Raw genomic sequence first — 22,419 nt, 5'->3', positions numbered from 1 at the left:
ACTGGTTGTTTCTGGACGCGCTTTGGGCGGAAACCCCGGAAACCTGGCTTCTCTGGGTCTGATAAGCGGTTGGGCCGCCGCTGGTCTTGTGCTTCCCCACCTGGAAAACGTAGATAGCCCTGAACGTGAGGCCCTTGCCAGATCCGCGGGCGGCCCAGTACTGGGGAGTTTACATGACCCTCCTGAGAGCCTCCATGGTCCGTTACTTTGGGGACGGCCAAACATGCCACATACGGTACGTAAGTCCCCTACCTACACATGAGTTACGTTGGAGAGCGTTAGCAAATCTAATTTGTTCGTTAAGTCCAAGAAGTTAGCCTAGGTAGCAACTAACACAATTGGCTCTTTACCGCTGCTGTTACGCTTGCTTCCGGACATCCTGGGCTTGAAATAAAGGTACTGTAGTACTGTACTCCATACAGTACTGTACGGTAGAGTACACAAAAGCACAACCACTTGTAGAGGATGCACGCACGTGACAATGTACGCCAGACACGTGAACTACCTTACCTGATTGGACGTTTCAACACACGTTCATATCTTTGAAAGTTCGCAACTTGAAGGTTCATATGTACGGGACTTATTGTAATTCACCCCTATTCTGCATTAAGTACTTTTTTGTTGTTGTTTGCAATAAAAATGAATCTGAAGAAATATTTATCATTTTACTTTTGGATTTTGGGCGTATAAGTCACTTAAATTGCTATTAGCTGTGATGTTTGGCATCTCTGAGAATTCTTAGGAAGGGAGAAAATCTACAAATTGCTTTCAAATTATTTTTATGATATATGTTACTTTAGATTTTGAAGTGTCTTTTTGTGATTTTGAATTAAAACTTTTTTCACGACTCCAACTTTTTTTTTTTATGGCCCCTGAAAAGCTTGTAGGCCTCCACATACTGTGCCTATAATGCCTTATGCCAGAAAATGGTGGTGGGGACTTGGAGAACATGAGGCTTGTTCTGAGCCAGTACTGCTGCTGCCATAGGCTGATAAGAATACAGGAATAATTTTCAACTGGTTACATTCAGTGTTCATCGCTATATTTTTGAAGTCTCTGAACCCTAAAGAACCTGGGAAAGATAAAGAAGTATCTGTTTTTCTGAACACCCAGCTTCTGAGAGCTGGGTTAAATACCTGCGTGAAGTGACCTGGATAATTTCTGGGGTAATCTCTCCAAATCAGAGGGTAATGAGATCTGATTTTAAGATGTGACATTTAGACACATACTCCAGAAAGTCAATAAATATGGCATTTCTGATCTTTCTAACCCAACGCTCCAGCCATCTAGACCTTTTTATTTTCTTTTATGCAGCTGTCTGTAAAGGTTCACTCACCTTTGATCTTAGTTGTTTCCCTGTGTTTGGTACTTACAACACTTAGCCCGGGGTAGTAGACCTCAAAAATGCCCACAAGCTCTTCCCTGTACACTCACCCCTTTGCCTTGTGGCTTTGCCTCTCCTCCCAGCAAGGAGTGGAGCCTATTTTCCACCCTTGAATCTGGGCCTGGGCATGTGACTTGCTTTGGCCAAAGGGACATTAGAAAATACGAAGCTGTTGAGAAGTGCTTGTGCGTTAGGGCTTGCCCCTTCTCACGACCCTTGGGCACCCTCCAACTGCCATTGTGTAAAATCGTCCCACCCAAGCTGGTAAGGGGTGTCCCAGTTATCTCTGTCACCCCAGCTGACACCCTCTTTTCTGCATCCCCCTAAAACGTGAATTCCCCCAAAACACAGTTCTTCCCCTCTGCTGAAAGCACTGCAATGCAGTATTCTCATTACCTGTAGAAAAAATTAGACTCCCGAACTGGCATTCAAGACCTTGACTTTGGGGCCCCACCCTGCCCTTCCAACTGTTCCCACTCCTCTCTCTAAAGAACCCTTTCCTGCAGGCTGGCTTCCTCCTCTCTCCAATCCCCTGGGCCTTCCCATTGCCAAGGCCCAGAACTTTTGCCCATTCCATACTCTGTTTCCTCCTCTTCAGATTCCGTGCTACCACTCTTTACTGTCCACACCAAGACCTTCGTTCTCCAAAAAGTCTTTCCTGGCAATTCCAGTCTCTTCATTCACTCATTCATTCAAAACCATGAACACACCATGGAAAGAATACTGCTTCAGTCCCCGCTCTGGGGGCGCTTACAGGAGGAAAACAGAGAATGTACAGCCATCCACCTGACACCTGGCACACACGACCTTATGTTTTACCTCAGCGTTTCATGTGTGTGTGTCTATCCACAGTCAGAGTACAAGCTCTTTAAGGTCTGGAGTATCTCTTCCTGCATCATGTAAACTTCCATGTATTTCCTGCAATACCTATTAGAATGCTTTGCCCAAAGGAGACAGTTTACGAGTATTTATTGGTCGATAGATTGGTTGCCCTGAGAAATTCCCCAAAAACTTCTTCAAACTTCAGTAAGTCTTCAGATTTCTATACCAAGGTAGATAATTGTATGGACATTGCCCGTGTGGGCAACATTACGACTTATGTGCCCACAAATGAGAATGCTGCTTGTTACTAAGTACTCCAGTTTCATTATCACAACGTGTCTTTGAACCTGCCAAAATTCAGGATGGTTTCCTTCATTCCACTGGGCCTTGCTTTGATTCTCTTGATTACAATGAGATCAAAGTTTTGAGACATAAGGACATAGAGACCAATTTTTTTCTTGTCTTTATGCCCCACACAAAACCAAGCCAAGCAATGTTCAGATGTAAGCTGAATTCCTTCCAGCCTCTATTAAAGGGCTTCTTTTTTTCCTTTATCCAAATACTCACAGCAAGAGAGATAAACAAGCAAAAGTCTAGAAACAAGCCAGCTGTCCATCTACAGTGGAAAGCATAAACAAATTGTGATGTGTTCACGTACTGAAATTTTACCCTGGCGTGAAAAATCCACGAGCCACAGCTGCAAGCAACAATATGGGTGAGTCTGTGCAACAGCACTGAGCAAAAAAAAAAAAGGTCACAGAAGAATACATACAAGTATGATTCCACTTACATAAAGTTCAAAGCCATGCAGAACTAAACAGGATATTACTTAGGAATTCAAACGTGTGGTAGAATTATAAAGAAGGGCAGTGATAAACCTCTAAGAAGGAAGGTCAGAGGAGAGATTGGGCAGAGGCATTCAGAGGGCTGCAAAAGGAATGATAACACTCGTTTCTTACACGTGCGGGGTGGGGACAGGGGTCACAGCGCCTTGTTGCATTGTTGTTTATGCATCGTATATGTTGCGTAAACTATGTCTATTCACTATTTAAATAAAGGAATTGTTTTAAGAGGCACCACTGTCTGGTAGCCTAAACTGTGGGTTCTCTGCCTCAGCTTGACCCCTTGCTAAAGGGAGCATCTTAGAGTGGAGTCAACGCCAAGCAAGGATTCTGGAAACCAGGTTCCAGCTCTGCCAGGTGGGGCCTTTTGGGCCTCGCTTCAGTTACTGATGCCTAAGGTCCTTTCAAAACTCTGTTTATGGTTTTAAAAGTTAATTTGGAAACTTTCCACACAACCCTGTGTTTCGGCTGGAGTTTTCATGGGTCAGAGGAAGAAGAGAACGGGCGTCGGATGCTTAGCTCCAAACCCGAGTGTCATCCTGAATTGCACGCCGCCCCTCACGCCCCAAAGCACACCCATCACCAAGAATTGTCGCCTCTCCCACCAAAGCACATCTCAGGTCAGCCACTTCTCACAGCCCCACTGCTACCTCCTGGCCAGAGCCACCCTCAAGTGGCCTGAGCCATCTCCCCACATCCCCTCTTCCCAGCCCCTCGTCTGCCCCCCACCAGTCCAGCCCAAGGGATAAGCACGGAAGTCAGACTTCTCCCTCCCTCCCCCCCGCCCACCCCGCAGCTTCCCATCTCTCTTAGACTCAAACCCTAACCTGTCATGGAGACCTGCAGGGACCCCGGACCCTGCCCTGCCCACCTCCTCAGCCTCCTACCGCGGCCCCACTGCCTGTGCCCTTTTGTCCGCTCAGCCCAGAATGCGCTTCCCCTGGGTCACAACTGCCCCCTTGTCACTTACACCGCAGCATGAATGTTATCAACGCGGAGAGGCATTGGAGACCAACCCAGGTGCTTGCTCAGTTCACCTTGTTTTATTTTCCTCAAAACAGGACCACTGAAATTATTTCTGTATGGGTTTGTTTTCTGTCCAGTCTAATTTGTCTGGTTCACTATTTTCAACACCAAGTACAGTGCCTGGCAAGTATTAGGAGCTCAGTAAACCTTTCTTAGATAAAGAACTAAATGTGTGAATGGGGGGGGTGGGAACTAGCTTTTGTAGAATAACCAGTACATTCCAGGGGTCTCATGCATTATGTAATTTAACCATCACAGTAACTGTGAAGTAGGTATTGTCGGCTCCATTTTGCCATTGATGACACTGAGGAGGGGGTAAGCGACCTCACCTGGTTCACATAGTCCACATTCGAACCCAGATCCACCTGACTTACTAACTCCTGTCCTTTCCACAGTACTATTGCCCCGCAATAAAACCACAACCTGGCTTCATCGTGGGTGACACAGAGGAAAACTCCCAGTCCCTCTGTTGGACATTCTGCCCTAACCACTCACCTCCCCTTCCCCCGAAATTATTCTGCCCTCATTTGTGTGCCTGAGTATGTGCTCAAGCATACCAGTAAGTACAGGCTCCCTCTGCCCCTGGATCTGCAGGAGTGGTGTAGTAGTCAGGGCTCTCCAGAGGAATAGAGCAATAGGGGATACAGAGAGATAGACACGAAAGATAGATAGATAGATAGATAGATAGACAGACAGGCAGACACAATATGGTTTCTAATTCCATTCTCTAATAAAGAGCCAAGGTTCCTTGGGAGGCGGCTGATTCTAGGGCTGGGGCAAGAAATATACAAGATGAGCCTGGAGCATCTCGTAGTGCCAGAAAATAGGAAAGCGATCAAGGGAATTCCCTGGCGGTCCAGTGGTTAGGACTCAGTGCTCTCACTGCCAGGGCCCAGGGTTTGATCCCTGGTCAGGGAACTAACATCCCACAAGTCTCATGGTGCTGCAAAAAAAAAAAAGTGATCAAAAACCAAAACGATGAAGATATGGGGTATGACAGAGGGACGCAGGCGCCAACCTGAAAGAGTTCCCAATGGCCAAAGCAAAAATAATTCGAACATCAAAATAAATAGCAAAGTATTGGGTTAGAATTAAAGTATAAAGTAAATATTCATGAGTCAATACTGATATAAACAAATATTAATTTAGGTAAATTCTCCCCCACAAAAAAGTGGAGCTTACCTCCGCGCCCCTGAGTGTCGCTAGACTTAGTGACCTGCACCCAAAGAACAGACAAGAGAAGGAAAAGTAAAGTAACTGCGGTGGAGAAGCCTGGGGGTCAGTGTGAGCGCCGTCAGAGGCGAGTCACGTTGGCAGCGTGCACCTTTGATGTGGGCTGAGAACAGCCCTTCACCCATGAGGCCTTTCTCCCGAAACGCACACCCTCAGTCCAACCATGAGGAAAATGTCAGACGAACTCACGTTGAGCAGCGTTCTACAAAATACCAGACCAGTACTTGTCAAGGTCACCAAAAACAAGGGACGTTAGGAAAATCATCTCGGGCCGTAGAGGAGGCTAAGGATAATAATTTATCAACATTGGTTCATTGGTTGTGATAAATGTGCCATAAGTAAGAGGAAGACAGCGAGGGGGCCTGGGTACGGGGAACACAGGAACTCTTATTCTCTTTGCAACTTTTCTGTAAATCAAAAATTTAAAGTTTAGTCTTTTTTTTTATAAATTTATTTATTTATTTTTGGCGGAGTTGGGTCTTTGTTGCCGTGCGTGGGCTTTCTCTAGTTGCGGTGAGCAGGGGCTACTCTTCGTTGCAGTGCACGGGCTTCTTATTGCAGAGGCTTCTCTTGTTGCAGCGCACGGGCTCTAGGCGCGCGGGCTTCAGTAGTTGCGGCACACGAGCTCAGAAGTTGTGGGACACGGGCTTAGTTGCTCCGTGGCATGTGGGATCTTCCCGGACCGGGACACGAACCCATGTCCCCTGCATTGGCAGGCGGATTCTTAACCACTGCGCCACCAGGGAAGCCCCTAAAGTTTATTCTTTACAAAGGAAGAGAAAGAATACCAGGTACTTTGCAAAATCTCCAGGAGGACCAGAGAACCAAACTTGAAGGAAAGATGCCCCAGTCAAGAGCTGGTCCCTTGAAGACACCAGTGCGCCATTTCTGGGTGTAGACACACGGCCCACCCACGGCTTATCTGACGCTGGTCACTTCTAAGACTTCTTCTGTCTGGACCCTGGATGTGGCCCATTGGCAGAGCCCGGGTCATGAGCACACACCTGAGCTGCAAAGGAAGTGAGTGCTATTTTCCACTTCTTTCATGGCGTAGACTCCCTGCTTCATAGAATGGGGGATTCCGTTGACGTAGGAAGGGGCTTCGAGTATTGTTCAATCAAAAGGAATTATATGGTCCAAATACAAAGTTCTCTAGTGACCCAGCATAATCCAAGTATAAAATCTACACTCTAAAGAAACAAATGGGCTTTAGAATTTTGGTAAGTGATGACCATCCAGTGATGTGCCGGAGACCCCTGGCACTGGCTTGTGAACGCAAGTTGTTAATTTTTAGGAATTTTGCAAAGCCAGTTGTTAAACACAACACTGTTTAAAACTAAATTACATAAACTTACACTTAATTAAACTATATTTTTTAAAGGTAAAAAGTACTGAAAATCCATCATGTCCTAATTATTTTATTATACTTTCCTTGAGTCTGCTTACGTGTCCTTTACAACGACGTGCTGCTCCTTGCTCAGTGACCTCACATTGGTAGCTGAGGTTGGCCGTGCTGGGAGCATTTCCACCATGGAAATCAGCAAATTCTGCAAATCAGGGCCCTTTCCCTCCCCCTTGTAGAGCTGGTTATTAGATACAGCATACCAGTGGAGCCAGCAAAGATTTTAGAAAGAGCCTAAAATGAAGATTTTCCTTATTATGGGCTGAAGTCAAACAACATATGATCAGAGTTGGCATCGTTTCATGGAAACTGAGCGAGACTCTTGCCTGCTGGAGATCATCCCAAGTGTCTGCAGAGCTGGACCCAGGGGGCTCCTGAAGGGGAAATGGGATTTTTCTCAAGAAAGCAATTCTAAATCTGTGAAAGTAAATCAAAGTTTAGAAACGTCCATTACTCCGCGCTGATGAAACACTGGCAGTTCATATATTTGTTGGTGTTTTAAAGGGGCAGAATAAAGCCATTATTCCCTAGTGCAGGAGGGGTAGCATGCATGGGTCCAGGTTCAGGGAGGGGATAGAGGTGCTGGTCTGTGTCTGTTCATTTCCTGGGGCCACCATAACAGAGTACCCCAGACTGGACAGCTTAAGCAACAGAAATTTATCTTCTCACAATTCTGGAGGCTGGAAGTCTGAGATCAAAGTGTGGACAGGGTCATTGCTCCTGAGGCCTGTCTCCTTGACACGTAGATGGCTGTCTTCTCCCCATGTCCTCATACGGCCATCCCTCTATGTGTGTCTGTGTCCCGATCTCCTCTTCTTATAAGGACACTGGTCACATTGGATCAAGGCCCATCCATACGACCTCATTTAACTTAATCACCTCTTTGAAAACCCATCTCCAAATGCAGTCACATTCTGAAATACTGGGGATTAGGAGTTCAACATGTGAAGTTAGGGGGACACAGCTCTGCACAGGGAGCATGTGAAAGTCTATTCCAATTGCCACTCTTCTCTCAGGGAAATAAACAGCAAGGTCAGCCACCAGAGGGAAGAGTGCGGAGTAATGTTTGAGGTCCTGGGAGAGAAAAGGTGGGGTCGTACAGGAGTGGATGGAGGAGACACATGTGACCTCTAAGCAGCACTAGGTTCCAGTCAAAGCCCAGGCACCAGGCCTCTGCTTCTGACCACCCACGCTGCCCCGTGATCCCTGGCCCAGCTCAGCAGCGCAGTGCCTTGGATGCTTGGCCTGACCGCTTGTGAACATCGTCAGGTGAACTGAGAGTTTGGTAATTAGATGGAAGAGTGGTTAGGAATGTGGTCTCCAATCTCAGAGTCCTGGGTTAGAATGTCAGCTCCACCACGTCTAGGTTTCAGGACCACGGACAGGTCACTTACCTGCTGTGCCTTTTCTCTCATCTGTAAACGGAAATAAAGATGCTTGCCTGATACGGTTATTCTAATTAAATGACACATCCATAAAGTGCAAGGACACAGTAAAAATTAGCTATCATCATCACACCATTATTTGAAAAGCCAGAATCTAAGCATGGCTTGTGTGACGTTTACACATTGGGTTCTATATCGATGTTTATGAAATACAAGTTTCTAAGAAATTCATAGCAAACTTGTAACTTTTACACAGGAGATTAAAGACTGAAAGAATGCTTTAAATGCATGAAAGAGCTTTAATTTGCCAAGAAATTGTGTGGCTGTAGTATCCATAGGAGTTGAGACTTACAAGGACGAATCAGAGGAAAGGAAGGGATGTGGACCTGTAATTAGCTGGGGGGAAATTACAGGGAAACATGGGAATTTAAATCCACAGCTAAAAATAGCAGCATCCTCCTCCACTTCCTCTTCAGCCTTTGGTGTCAGTTTCTCATTTTAACAAGATTTCATCTTAGGTTAATTGTGTGAATTTCACCATCCCCGGCTAACTCTCCTTGAAGTATAAATGAAGAGATGATCGAGCGGCTGCTAGTAGAAGAAAGGAGAGAAGAGGCATGAATAATTCCTGTGTATTCGGGATTTGGCCTTCTTCACCCAGTGTGCTGTTGGCTTAGTTTAGTGTGTACCCTCGGGCCCCCTACCCTGTACACAATAACCATCTGACAGCCACGGGAAAGCAGGACCCCAGGAATTCCAAGATAAGAGACTTGCACAGACATCTTTAAAGTTACTTCCCCCGCCCAGGCAGTGTAGACACAAAAACACCTTATCTCTGAGAGGAAGCGTTGTTTCCCACCCAGGACCCCGGCTGAATGGCAGGAAGTGAAGCAGGAAGAACACGTGGGCGCACGTGGCAGGCGATCCAGGAGGGAGACGGGCGCACAGAGGCCCGAGGAGAGGACAGGATGCGTCCTCAGGCGCACCGCAGACTCCGCCTTGTTATGAAAGCCTAATGGCGTGAGCAACTCCAGCCCCGTTAAACGTCTGCCGGCCAAGGACAGGAGCAGGCCCCCGCGTGCGGTTCTGGCTGTGCAGGTCGTGCTCCGGCCTTGGCACAGGTCATGGCGAGGAAGCTGCCTGGTTGGGGGATGTTCCGACTGGACAACCAGTTCATAAACTGCCCGAGGAGGGGGCACTGAGAGCCTTGGGAAATGGATGCTGAACTTCCAGCACCTTCTACACTAGCTTTTAAATTGCACTTTCTAAAGAGGAAAAAGATGGAAACATGAGGAAGCCATACTTAGGGAGGTAGTCCTTCTCCGCTGGCCCTCAGGCCTGTTCTGTGGGTGCACCCGGTGGGGTAAAGGTTTCTAGCCATTCCTCCAGATTTTTCTGCTCATAAATGTGTTTTTTAATTACATAGTTGAGATCTATTTTGCTACTTGATGTTTTTATTTAACAGTGTATCTTGGCTATCTTACATGTACAGATCTATTCCATTCTTCTCACCACTTAGTCGTCCATTGATTAACTAGTCCTTATTGCATGTATTTAACCAGTTGCATGTGGATAGACATTCAGATTGTTTACAGCTTTTTTTGTTTTGTATTCCTATGTAAATGATGTTGTGCATAGATCCTTGTACATATTTATTAGCACACGTGTACAAATCTTGGAGGCGATCACCCACCTCCCACTTGGGAGTTTCCAGAAGGTCAAAGCAGCCCAGATGCTTTTGGAAAAGGTTACTTCATGCCCAGGCCCCCTCCCAGCAAAGGGTTCTAAGGGGGACCGGGCGGGGACAGAGCCAGAGCTGCCTGGAAGGGGGGTGAGTTGCATCCAGAGTCCCCACTTGCCACCAAGCCTGGGTGGGGAGACAGTGCCTGTAGTGCGTCAGGGAATTCACCAGGAGAACGCAGACCTCACCCAGGCCACCCCAGGGGCCGCTGGCTCCAAGCCCTGGAACAGGCCCCATGAGGACAAGTGACATCAGCAGCCTGGGAGCTAGACTCTCCCGTTGCCGCTGAGATTTAACCGCTGAGAGCCCAGACCCAGAAGTGAGCAGGTGCAGGTGCAAAGGGCTGGGTTCAGGGGTGAGTCCATTGAGAGTGTCCTCTTGTCCCCACTTTATGCTTTCCTGGTTACTCTCAAATGTTTGTTTTTCCAGATCAACTTTGATATAATTTGTTATTACCTCCGAACCCCCCAAATACTCTTGGTCTTCAGTTGGAATTGAGTTATGGGAGAACGGACATTTTTTACAACATTTGAGTCTTCCTGTCCAAAACAAGGAATATCTTCGTCTGTATCTAAGTGAACTGACATCTTTCTATCAGCTCTTGGCTCTGGGGTGGCAAGCCACACACGGGGGCCAGCAATATGTGAAGTTTCTCTAAGACCCCTCCCTCTCTCCAGGCTTGTCTGCCCCACGGCAGATCACGCCCAAGGAGGCAGCCTTTCTACACAGTTAACCCAGGTTCACTGTCACGGTAGATGCCTCCTTGAAAAGCCAGCTCCAAGCGGTCGGCTGTAACCTCACCGGCACCAGGCGGTACCTCTACCAACTGTTACTTAAGGAGCTGGAAGGGCTGATCTGTGTAGCTTGTAAAGCTTGGCAGAAATATCTTGGTCACCTTTATGGGCTCCCAGGCAGCGGCATTGCTAAACATCCTGCTACTAATGTTCCTCTTTTACAGCACTTTTAAACCAATTTTCAAGTGAGTGTCATAAAATCACTCTATCCAGGAAGTCAGCCCCATAATCTCCAGGACATAAACTTTAAAAGCAATGTGTAAAATGCCAATGGGACGCCCTGACTTGCCTCCACTCTGTGCTCAGGTGTGAGTTTATTAGCAAAGCATTAGGCCGTAAAGGTCCACTTGAGAGAGCAGACTGAAAGCGCACCGGTTGTAGGTGGGGCCTGTCAGGTGGTGAGAAACTGATCTGGGAGGACAGGAAAATTACTCCAATGTCAGCAGCGCTTGCTAATTTCCAAAGTGTTTACCTTCTGGGGGGGTTTCTATGACTGTAAAACATTGACACACACACACACACACACACACACACACACACACAAAACAGCCTGAGAGGGACCTCCCCGGCGGTCCAGTGGTTAAGACTCCACACTTCCAATGCAGGGGACAAGGGTTCCATCCCTGGCCAGGGAACTAAGATCCCGCATGCCGTGGCCAAAAAACTAAAAAATTTTTTTAAAGATTAAAAAAAATTAAAAAACAGCCTGAGACCCTCGTGTTGCATCGTGTTTTATTGTGTCATGCGTTGCAGTAGAATTTCTCACTGTCATTGTTGTCTTTTTGTGTATTTGTCTCCCTTAGTGTCAGTTCTCTAAGGGCAGGGCCCACGCCTGCAATTTCCCTCTCCGGCACCTGACACTGTTCTCACAGAGCTTCTTTGGAAAGGCTTGCTGTCGACAATGACCCGGAGGTCACAGCCGGGAACAGGCTAGTAGAGGCGCCTGTTTGTCTCTGCGTCAAGAAAAGCGTTGCTTTGGAAAACACTTCATTAACCTGATGTTTGTCTGATGGGAGCCATGTGTGCCTGGGCTTGAGTGTCACAGAACGTTAGCAGCAGTTGGGGTCCCTCTCCCCGACCAAGGCTGGCGCCTTGGCTGGAGGCTTGAGCCTCACCCCACCCCACCCCACCCGCCTCGCTGTTTGTCCTGCTCGGGAAGGGGAGTTCTGAGGAGGAGGCCGGGCAGGGCTAGGGGGCAGCAGTGGCACATGAAACGCACCTGAAAGCGCGCCAGTGGCTGCACACTCTCCCAGGTCCCCACGGGGCTCCTCTGATTGGTTCTTCCTGCTGCTGGGCCCTCAGAGCCACCAGTCTCTCTCCATGCCAGGGTCCCAGGTGTTGAGCATAGGAGCCCATCACAAATCACAGGACTGGCATATTTTGCACCAAAGGTGATGCTATTTATCCTACTTATCTTTACACTGAATTTTTCTTTATCATGGACTTAGCCCGGACCTTAGAGCAGTATCTTTTAGTGGAATCAACTGACAATGTTACAGAAGAAGAAACAGGCTGAGAGAGGAGAATGCTCCACGGTCTGGCTCCTGGTTCCTCCTTTACACCTCATAGATTCCCCCAATGTGAGAAAAGCAAAATAAACTACGGTTGTTCACGGCAGAATGGACCTTAAAATGAGAATCTATCCTAATTTATTAGTACTTCCCAAACTGGAACGAAAAATTTTATCACTAATAATGTTTTACTTTTATGGGTATTTTGTAGCTCACAAAGCACATGTTATCCATTATTTAAATTCACAATAACCCAACAAGATAAACTAGGGTTGTCATCCCTTTTTAACAGATGAGGAAACTGAAATATAATGAGGTAAAATAACATACCCAGGCTTGCCGTTAGTAAACCACAGAGGCAATTCCAACCTTCAGATCTCTGTGCCAAGTCCAAAGCTCACTCTCCCGCTCTACAGAGCCATCCCAGGAGAAGGGATGAGTTATAGATAGGGACAGAGATACAGTTACAGTGTGGACAGATGCAGATGTAGAACAATCATAGCTACAGATATGGGTAGAGATGTAGTTGCGGTTTTGCTATGGATGTGAATATAGATGTGGTGGTGGTTATGGATGTAGAGGTAGATATATAGTTATAGAGAGACATAGAGATGGAGATGGAGAAGGACATGCAGGTGGGGATGGAGATGCAGATGGAAATGGAAATGGAGAAGGAGATGCAGATGGGGATGGGGATGCAGAAGGGGATGGAGATGGGGATGGAGATGCAGATGGGGACAGAGATGGAGAAGGAGATGCAGATGGGGATGGAGATGGAGATAGAGATGGAGAAGGAGAAGGAGATGCAGGTGGGGATGGAGATGGAGATAGAGATATGAAATGCCCCTTGAGCTAGCCGAATTAAAATTCTAATATGCAGCTAGAAAACCCTGGGTCTAGATACTCTAGCTCCCGGCCATTCCCTTCTGTTCACAGAAGATCTTGTTTAAGGGAGATGATGCCATAGAAATGATGTCTGCCAGGCTGAAGAGTTCTGGGACTGCTGGTTCCATGTACTGAAAGGGATGATAAAATTTCCCTTTCTCTTGTTCATCAAAATTAGCCTTTAGGACTTCCCTGGTGGTGCAGTGGTTAAGAATCCACCTGCCAATGCAGGGTACACAGGTTCGATCCCTGGTCTGGGAAGATCCCACATGCTGCGGAGCAACTAAGCCCGGGCGCCACAACTACTGAGCCCACGGGCTGCAACTACTGAAGCCTGTGCGCCTAGAGCCCGTGCTCTGCAACAAGAGAAGCCACCGCAGTGAGAAGCCCGCGTACTACAACAAAGAGTAGCTCCCACTCACCACAACTAGAGAAAGCCCATGCGCAGCAATGAAGACCCAGCGCAGCCTAAATAAATAAATAAATAAAAATCAGCCTTTAATATATTTAGAAATTTTGGAGCTCCCTGGGACATTCTGGGATGTTAGTTTATATATAGCCCTACTTTGTTTTTATATATTTGAAAAATAAAAGGTGAAACTCAAAGGAAAAAATGAATAGTAAAAATATTTGTTGTAATTTTTACTATTATAAAATTAAATTATATTTTAAGAGTTCCAATACATTTCTAACTGTGGTAGATTTTAAGGTAATTATGTGTCTCTTCGGTAATATATTTGCTATCAACTTATTGCATAAAAGGATTACTTGCGAATTCAAGATTATTTTTAGATTTATAGCCCTTTCAAGTGAAAAGGGGGTTTTTCAGGAGTACTTCTGATTTCCAGTTTCTGGTGAATTTTCCATTTGCCATCAATAATGCTCCCTGCAGAAATCCCCCTTCATGTAAATCGAGCCTGACACTCCTATAATGCACAGTGCAAAAGAGCGCTCTTAGGGCAGGGAATAACGTGCATGAATTATGTCAGGCCACCATGCAGAAACCGTTCATCCCACAATTTATGAATGCAGATGCTCCCAAAACATGTTTTGGTATTCTAAAGAGATGTACGTGTTTTTATATTCATTGGCTATCTTGATAAATGTTTATTGTGGACACAGCAAAAACTGCTGATTTGAAAAGATATTTTTGTAAACCTTTTTCGGCCTACCTCTAATGTTTATTACTCACATGATCAAAATTGTATGGCTCTGTTACCCAGTCTAATGTTGTTTTTGTTGTTTTGATTTTTCCAAAGTAAAGTCTTTGTGAAAGGCATCAGTTGGAACCTCAGAGTTTGGCTTTCTCTGCAGGTGTGCTGGGGGCCTCAGCGTCCGTGTGCCTCAGCTGCCTGGGCTCAGTCTGTCCAGGAGGGATTTGGAAAGGACCCAGGTAAGTAGCAGAGATACAGTTAAAGATGCTATAGTATATCATGCTATGTTGTGTTACTTTACGTTACCTTATATTACACTGTGTTATATTACACTTGTGCTGTGCTGTGTTGCATTATGTTGCTCATACTATATATCATATCATATATTATTACATTATATTGTTTTAGACTATAGGGCTATGGTTGCAATGCAGAAAAATAATTTTGTCTGAGTTGAGGATGGAGTTAGTGTTTGGGCTGAATGACACACTGTCACACTGTCCTCATTCCCTGGATAGTTGCTCTTCTCTTCACTTTCTGTCCTATGACTTGATCATTAAAGTCTGGGCTTTGATTTGTTTGTTTGGTGGTTTTGAAAATGAAAGGCTGAGAACTCACGCTTACCCAGCCTCCTGTCTTCATGTGGGGGGGGGGGGGCTGTGTGTGTGTGTTTGTGTGTGTGTGTTCCTGAAAATCTCAGGGGCTGGGATTCTATAATGTATCTCAGGGACCAGTTCTCCTATCTACGCCCCTGAGTCATCAGCCTTCATTCACACATATGTAGAAGCTGGCGGATGCTCTGACTTCCCCTCCAAGGCTGTCCGCTCAGCGCTTCTCACAGTGATGTCTGTCTTGCTTAGCTCCTGGCCAGTGTCTGGGAGTGGAATTTAGTCTGTTATTTGAATAACAATTACAAGAAAAAGCATGCAAATAGACGTGTAACATTAACTGAGGGATTATTTTTGAAAGACACTTTTAATCACCTTCTTATAGTTAGGTCATTGAAAAGAAACCATTATTCTTTTTGTGAAAGATTGCTCCAGAAGCATTAGAAATCCAAGTAGGAATAAATCGATTAATTTTCAAAACTTGCAGGGATAAACTTTATTCTGAAATCATGGACGTTCTCTTCTAATTAAATTCAAATATGGTTAACTCCTTTCAGACATATTACAATAATAAATAGTAGACTGGGGCGGTGGTGGTGAATATCCTTTACCCCTGTAAATAATTAGATTGGTTGGCTAATAGAGCATAATGCCTAACACTGTAAAAATCCCAACCTTCTACATCTGTCTCATTAGCAAAAATAAATAGGTTTGTGTTAGGCCGACACACTAACGCAGGAACCCAGTATTGTTCCAGGACCTGCCAAAGGAGGGGAGGACTCTTGCTGGCAGTGGGTATCAACATGGTTTTCCTCTTCCTACAGAGAGAGTGGGATGTGATTAGATTAGCAGCTCTCACAGCTACACTGCTGGTCGGTAACAGCCGAGGGGCAGAGACAGGTAACTGCCAGCCGAGGGGTGGAGACAGGAACCGGTTCTCCCTAGGGGGCCCCGGGGGCATGGCAAAGAGCTTCTTTCTGCTTCGCAGAGATGGGTGATGAGGGTCCAGTGAGATGATGCCAGTGGTCAGTGTGAACGTAGTGGGCAGTGTGAACATGGCGACAGCCCAGCCAGACCCCCCTTCAGTGCTTCCCCAGACATACCCATGCCCTCACTCTTCCCTCAGGGTGTTTACAGAGTCACACTGACATTCTTCCATCCATGAATGCTTGCCAAGGAGGAGAATCAGGCTTGCACTGTGGGCCACGTTTGCACTTGCCTGATCTATACTAGGAAATTGTTGTCCATCCTTTGTGTTCTAAGCAGGGTGACCTGATATCTTGTTTGGGGGTGAAGAAGACTTCAATCACTCTCTTTTCTTTCTTTTTAGTTTCATCCGTTCAGTTCACAAGTATTGACTTTCTCTGTGCTCAGCACTATTCTAGGCACTGAGAATATTTGCATAAATAAAGTTGATAAGTACGTACATAAATACAGAACAGTACTTACAGCCCTCAGCTGTCCTATGCTTATAATTTAGGAGAGAGACAAATGTAATTGAGAATTATAATTAATAACTTAATCAATTAAGTAACAGGTAATGATTGATAAATCCTGTATTGAGAATTAAAATATGATCTTTTAGATAAAGAGCAGATTAGGTCTAGAAAGACCCAAAGGAGAACTCTGAAAGGTGGGAAAAGAAAAGTGGATCGGTTAGGGGCCCAGGCTGGAGGTGTACCAGGGCAGGGGGCATCACACAACCCCCGACCAGCATCAGGCCAGGCATCTCCTGACCCACAGCCCTGAACAGAAGGTGGGGCAGGTAGGCTCATCCCTCCTCCAGGTCCAGTAGGAGTTCTGCCCACTGACAAGACCAGGTGACCCAGCAGCATCAGCAGAGGACTGACCAAAAGTGGCCCTCCCTCACCTAGAAAAACTGGACGACCAGGGGCTCCAGGGGAGGAACCCACCATCTGGCCCAGGAAACACTCCAGGCTCTGGGGCTGGGAACTCTCCCTGCTGGAAGGCATCAGGTGGTCTGGCCTGGGGAAGATGCCCCCACCCACTTAGGTGGCACCAGCAGGGACCAGGGGGAGCCCCACCAGCACCAGATAACAAGCAGACTGAACACTCCAAGCACTAAAACTGCCATTAGAACCACAGCCCAAGGAAGCAGGCCAAGAACTGTATGCTAAACTTAAATGGGGTGACCACCTGCTGAAATAAAAGATCCAAATTGCACTGAGTCTCCTGATATAATAGCTGCAACGTCCAGGATACAATCGAAAATTGCATGTCATTCCAAGAACTAGGAGTATCACAACCAGAGTGGGAAAAGACGATCAACCAATATCAACACCAAGACCAGATCAGATGTTGGAATCATCAAACAGGGTTTTAAAGTAGCTGTGAACAAAAATGCATCAGTGAGTCATTACAAATTCTCTGAAAACAAAAAAGTAGAAACCTCAGCAGAGAAATAGACATTATTTTTTAAAAAAAATTATAGAACTGAAAATTACAACAACCAAAATAGAAAACTCACTGGACACACTCAGGAGTGGAGCGGGGATGGCAAGGGCTAGGATCAGTGACCTTGAGGACAGATCAGCAGAATCTACACAATCTCAATAACAGAGAGAATAGACTGAAAAAAAAAATGCACAGAGCTTCAGGGACCTGTGGGACAATAACAAAAGATCCCACACTCACAACCTCAGAGTCCCAGAAGAAGAGAAAAATAGTAGAGCTGAAAGAGGATTCCACAAAATAATAGCTGAAAAATTGTGAAATTTGGTAAAAGGCATAAACCTACGGATTCAAGAAACCGAACTTATCCTAAGCAGGATAAACCCAAAGAAATCCATCCAAGACACATCATAATTAAACCTCGGGAAACCAAAGACAAAGAAAAAAAAATCGTGAAAGGCAAATTACTGATAGATGAACACCAATTCGAATGACAACAGATTTGTCATTGGAAACCCCAGAGGCCAGAGGAAAAGGCATGACATTTGTCCAGTGCTGAAAAAATGACTTGTGAGCCACAAATTCTATAGCCTCAGTGAAAGTATCCTTCAGGAATAAAGGGAAAGTAAAGACATTCTCAGAAATAAAAAAACTAAAAGAATTTGTCACTAACAGACCCACCCTTCAAGCATGGCTAAAGGAAGTTCTCCAAACATTAAGGTAATGACAAAAGAAGGAATCTTGGAGCATCAGGAAGGAAGAAGGAAGGACAGAAAGAGCAGAAATAGGGGTCAACGCAACAGGCTTCCTTTTCCTCATGAGTTTTCAAAGTCACGTTTGATGATTGCAACAAAAATTGTGACACTGTTCAATACCCAGGACCAGGGTGTTTAAAAGTGGAACCTAAATGGAAGTACAGTTTCCACACTTCACCTCCAGTGGGAGGATGGGCCACGACATCACAGCCACTCCCTGAGTGCTCATCAGAAGAAGCTGAGCTGGAGCAATCACATGGCAAAAGCTGTTACCAAATTTGGGGAAAACATGTTGAAATTTGCATTATTCCCACTATATCAGTAAGACCCGATGCTCAGTTGAACCATACTTAAAATGTGAGTATTCAAAGGTGAGTGCAGAAAAATCCCTCTTGCTTATCCTTCCTCTGGCTCAACATTAGTCAAACCTGCTAATGCACAAATTTCCTCATCTGGTTACAGAGACAGTGCCTTGGATCACAACGGCTGCCTGTGTTTGCTGTTGTGATTTTAAGACTATTACATAAAAAGCCATCGCTCTCTAGCACACACACCCAGAAGGTCTTATTTGGCATTGAAAGTGGTCTGTGATTTTCTGCTTTACGTGGAGCATCGCCTCCATTATTCATTTTATTCCAATAACGCTAGCATTGCTGCCATCTGAAAAGAGAATGCACCCTGCTAAACTGGCAACCAAGAAGCAGAGACATAGCAACAAACAAGAGAACGGAAAAGGAGACAAGGGATGCTAACAGAAAACAGGGACCAGAAGGGGAGCCCTGAAGATGAGGGTCCTGTGGCTCCTGAGACCCTGGGGAGGAGCAGGGGCAGGGAGGTGACAAGCCCCTGCCCTCCCCTGGGAGCTGGGGACTGGGGTGCTCTCTCTGCATGTGACCTCCCTACTCACCTCCTCAGATTACGGATTGGCCATTGAGGGGTGTTCTTCCTTGAAGAGGCAACGTAGGAGGGGATCCTGGTGAGGCTGGCGTGGTCTCAACCCCTCCATTTCTGGTCACCCCACTTCTGCCAAGGTCCGGGCTTGTGTGTATCCCCTGACGTGACAGTTTAGGGGGTCCCTGCAGCGTGAGCTATTTCCCCCCTGTAGGGCCCACATGCCCCCGACCCCCACCCCCAGGCCTTTACCGGGGTCTCTCTGGGCCACCTGTTTCTACGTCCTGCCTCTCCCTCAGCGATCCTGGCCTCTGCTGAGTCACGGAGAGTCACTGCCACCCGCGGTCCTGGTGTCCCAGTGTGGAGGAGAGAAACTTGACCCAGAGAAGGACGGATGCCTTGAGTCATTCTCGAAAGTTTCACCGTCCTGGGTGGTCGCATCCAATGGCTCTCGTCGGCTCACGTCCACACTCTGGCTGCCACAGGCAGGAAGAGGGAGCGCCTGCCCCTCTCACCTCCCGAGCGGGAGATAGGCCTGGCCTTGCCCCCTTCTTGGGATCAGGCAGCCGCAGGAACAGTGCAGCACTACAGATGCCCTCTGACAGCCGTCTGGGTCCCTCTCACCCACGTGCTCTACGACTTCTGCTGCAGTTGAGTTTCTGTGCCAGTGAAGCTCTCAGGGCAAGAGCCTAAACTGTGAGCAATTTACCGTGTTAACGAAGGTGACCCTGGGAGGCCTTGCCCAGGAAGAGGTGGTCCTGCAGGAGTGGGCCCTTCATGTGGGGAGGCTACCAGGGAAGGAGCTTAAGGAATTGGAGGAAGACACTGTTGGGTTTCATGTGCCTCCCTGGATGGTCCTGGAGATGTTGAAAACCAGCCGGGGTCTCAGGGAGCCTGGGCCCCCGGCTGCCTCCCTGGACCGTCCTGGGTGAAATCTGCAAGCGACAGATAAAGTTCTAGGGCCCACAGTGCGCCCAACCCTCTACCTGTAGCGGTTTGTTTTTTTTGTTTTTTGCTTTAAAGCACATTGTCATACTATATGTGACTCTTTTTGTCTCTACTTGCACCTAGAGGTAACACCACAAATAAAACACTAAAATGGCAGCTTTTCGGGAAAAAAAAAATAGAATTCAGAATGTTCTGAGCCACTTAAACTCTTCTGGAAAAGTGGAAAAAACAGTGTGGAAGTGTCAATACTTCTACTGTATTTAGACAATGTCTTTAAATGTCAACTTTGTATGTGATTGTGAGATGTATATAAACAGAGGCATTATTATCATTCTATCATAATTTACTACTTGACCAAAATAAACTAATAAGATAAATAAATACATCTGCTCATCCCCAACTGACTAATATGACCCTGAATCGAAATAAAATATTGGATGAGCTGGAGATGCCAAGTTTAAACTGGATTAGCGACAGAATCTCAGTGTGCTGTTTCGATATAATTAACGCGATGATTTAATATGTTTTTAGCTCAGAATCATCGTAAGAGGTTTTTTGTAGTAACATAGAAATGAACACACACTCATCCAATCTGCAGAGGAATAAAAGGTTATAATATTTTTGAGTTCTCCTGGCAGAGGATCCATTCTCATCAATCTCGTGCTCGGCAGGAGAGCCTAAGGATGTTTTTCTTCCCATCACTCACAGCCGTTATTTAATGTGGGGTAACAGCCACAGTCTTCATTAATATATTAACCTATGGCTCAAAAAGGCCTCGCAGTAAACCAGCTAAAGACTCCTCCTGGCAGGTTCATGTCACAGGGCTTGCAGACATTAACCATTGGAAACACTGACCTCAGGGATAAGCCCAAAGTTAATAACCAGTCGAAGTCGGCTGGCCGACAAGCAGAAAGAGGGAGCCAAGAAGCCGACCTCAGGGAACCCACGTGCGAGCTGTTCAAGAGGGACGGGGCACAACCACGTGTAAAACCTTATGGTGAAACGTTCTGCAGCTTCTAAAAGAATGAGCAAAATGGAACGAGTGCTAAATGGAACCTGTCGCAAAATGGAACGAGTTGCAAAATGGAACGAGTGCTAAATACATGGTTACGTGAAAAAAAAAATGAAGATACCACATGGATTAAACTCTTAGTTGCTCAGCATTCTAGCACTGAGGGGTCCCCAGAGGAACGGCTGACTCCTGGCCTGCTCACCCTAAAGCTAAACCTACCGAGGCTCCCTGGAAACACACAGCACGCTTTCCTAATGACACCAGATCTCGGTTCTTTCGAACCGAAAGAACCGAAAAGGAAATCATAGACTCTTGTAGATGTGTAATGAGACAGTAAAGCATGTGTCCGTGGACTCTGCTTCCCGGTTTCCAAATGACTCACAGTGCAAGTCTTCACATCGTGAGCTCAGGGGTCTCCCATCCTGCTCACCCTGCAGTGAAACCTGGCTCTGATGAGCCTCCACAGGACACACGAGCCATTGCCTATTCTGTAGCTTGAAGGTCAACAAAGAACGACCGGACATAACTGGGACACCAGAAATACGAAGGAGAGGGCTTCCCTGGTGGCACAGTGGTTGAGAGTCCGCCTGCCGATGCAGGGGACACGGGTTCGTGCCTCCGTCCGGGAGGATCCCACATGCCGCGGAGCGACTGGGCCCGTGAGCCATGGCCGCTGAGCCTGCGCGTCTGGAGCCTGTGCTCCGCAACGGGAGAGGCCACACCAGTGAGAGGCCCGCGTGCCGCAAAAAAGAAAGAAATACGAAGGGGAAAGAATAAGGGAAACAAGAAAAAGGGAACCAAGAAATCATATGCACCTATGATCCCATATCGATTTAAAATATACAGTGTGTCAGAGAAAGACAAATATCACATGATATCACTTGTGTGCGGAATCTAAAAAAAATCGTACAAATGAATTTATTTATAAAACAGAAACAGACTCACAGACATAAAAAACAAACTTACGGTTACCAAAGGGGAAAGGGTGGCAGGGAGGGCTAAATTAGGAGTTTGGGATTAACAGATACACCCTACGGTATATAAAACAGATATACAACAACGACCTAGCACAGGGAACTGTGTTCACTATCTTATAATAACTTAAAATGGAAAAGAATCTGAAAAAATAATATATTTTATGTAGGGAGTTCCCTGACGATCCAGTGGTTAGGACTCAGCACTTTCACTGCTGCGGCCCTGGGTTCAAAACCCGGCTGGGGAACTGGGACCCTGCAGGCCATTCGGCACAGTCAAAAAAAAAAAGAATATATATATATATATATCCGAATCACTTTGCTGTACACCAGAAAGTAACACATTGTAAATCAACTATACTTCAATTAAAAATATATATATATATTAAAAAATATATATATACATGTATACACAGTGTGTTTGTAAGTACACCAACATATGTGTGTTTATACATGTGCATATATGTGTATCTGGAAAGATATGTACTCAGATTCGAGCAGTGCTAATCTCTAGGTGGTGGGACATACTTATTTTTTAACTGTTGCGCTTTTCAGTTTTCATCTTCCAATTCCATAAGTGTACAATGCTTCTGAAATTAAACAAAAAATGTTTTTCAAAATAGAAATAAACTAAAACAGT

The 22,419-nt window shown here is 46.0% G+C and overlaps 1 long non-coding RNA gene across 2 annotated transcripts in view; it reads left to right on the top strand.

Moving 5' to 3' along the window:
* Window positions 1–22,419, top strand: part of LOC111176251 (uncharacterized) — a 31,266-nt gene that overhangs the window by 833 nt on the left and 8,014 nt on the right. For both annotated transcript variants that reach the window (XR_002644952.3, XR_016394220.1), the window contains exons 2-3: window positions 2,776–2,921; window positions 14,340–14,418. This is a non-coding gene — a long non-coding RNA (uncharacterized LOC111176251). The remainder of the gene's footprint in view (window positions 1–2,775; window positions 2,922–14,339; window positions 14,419–22,419) is intronic.

Source organism: Delphinapterus leucas, chromosome 9, assembly GCF_059928025.1.
Source record: "Delphinapterus leucas isolate spDelLeu-1000000601 "Yukka" chromosome 9, BTC_Dleu_Yukka2, whole genome shotgun sequence".
Taxonomy (NCBI): Eukaryota; Metazoa; Chordata; class Mammalia; order Artiodactyla; family Monodontidae; genus Delphinapterus; species Delphinapterus leucas.
This window is presented reverse-complemented; position numbering and strand designations above follow the sequence as displayed.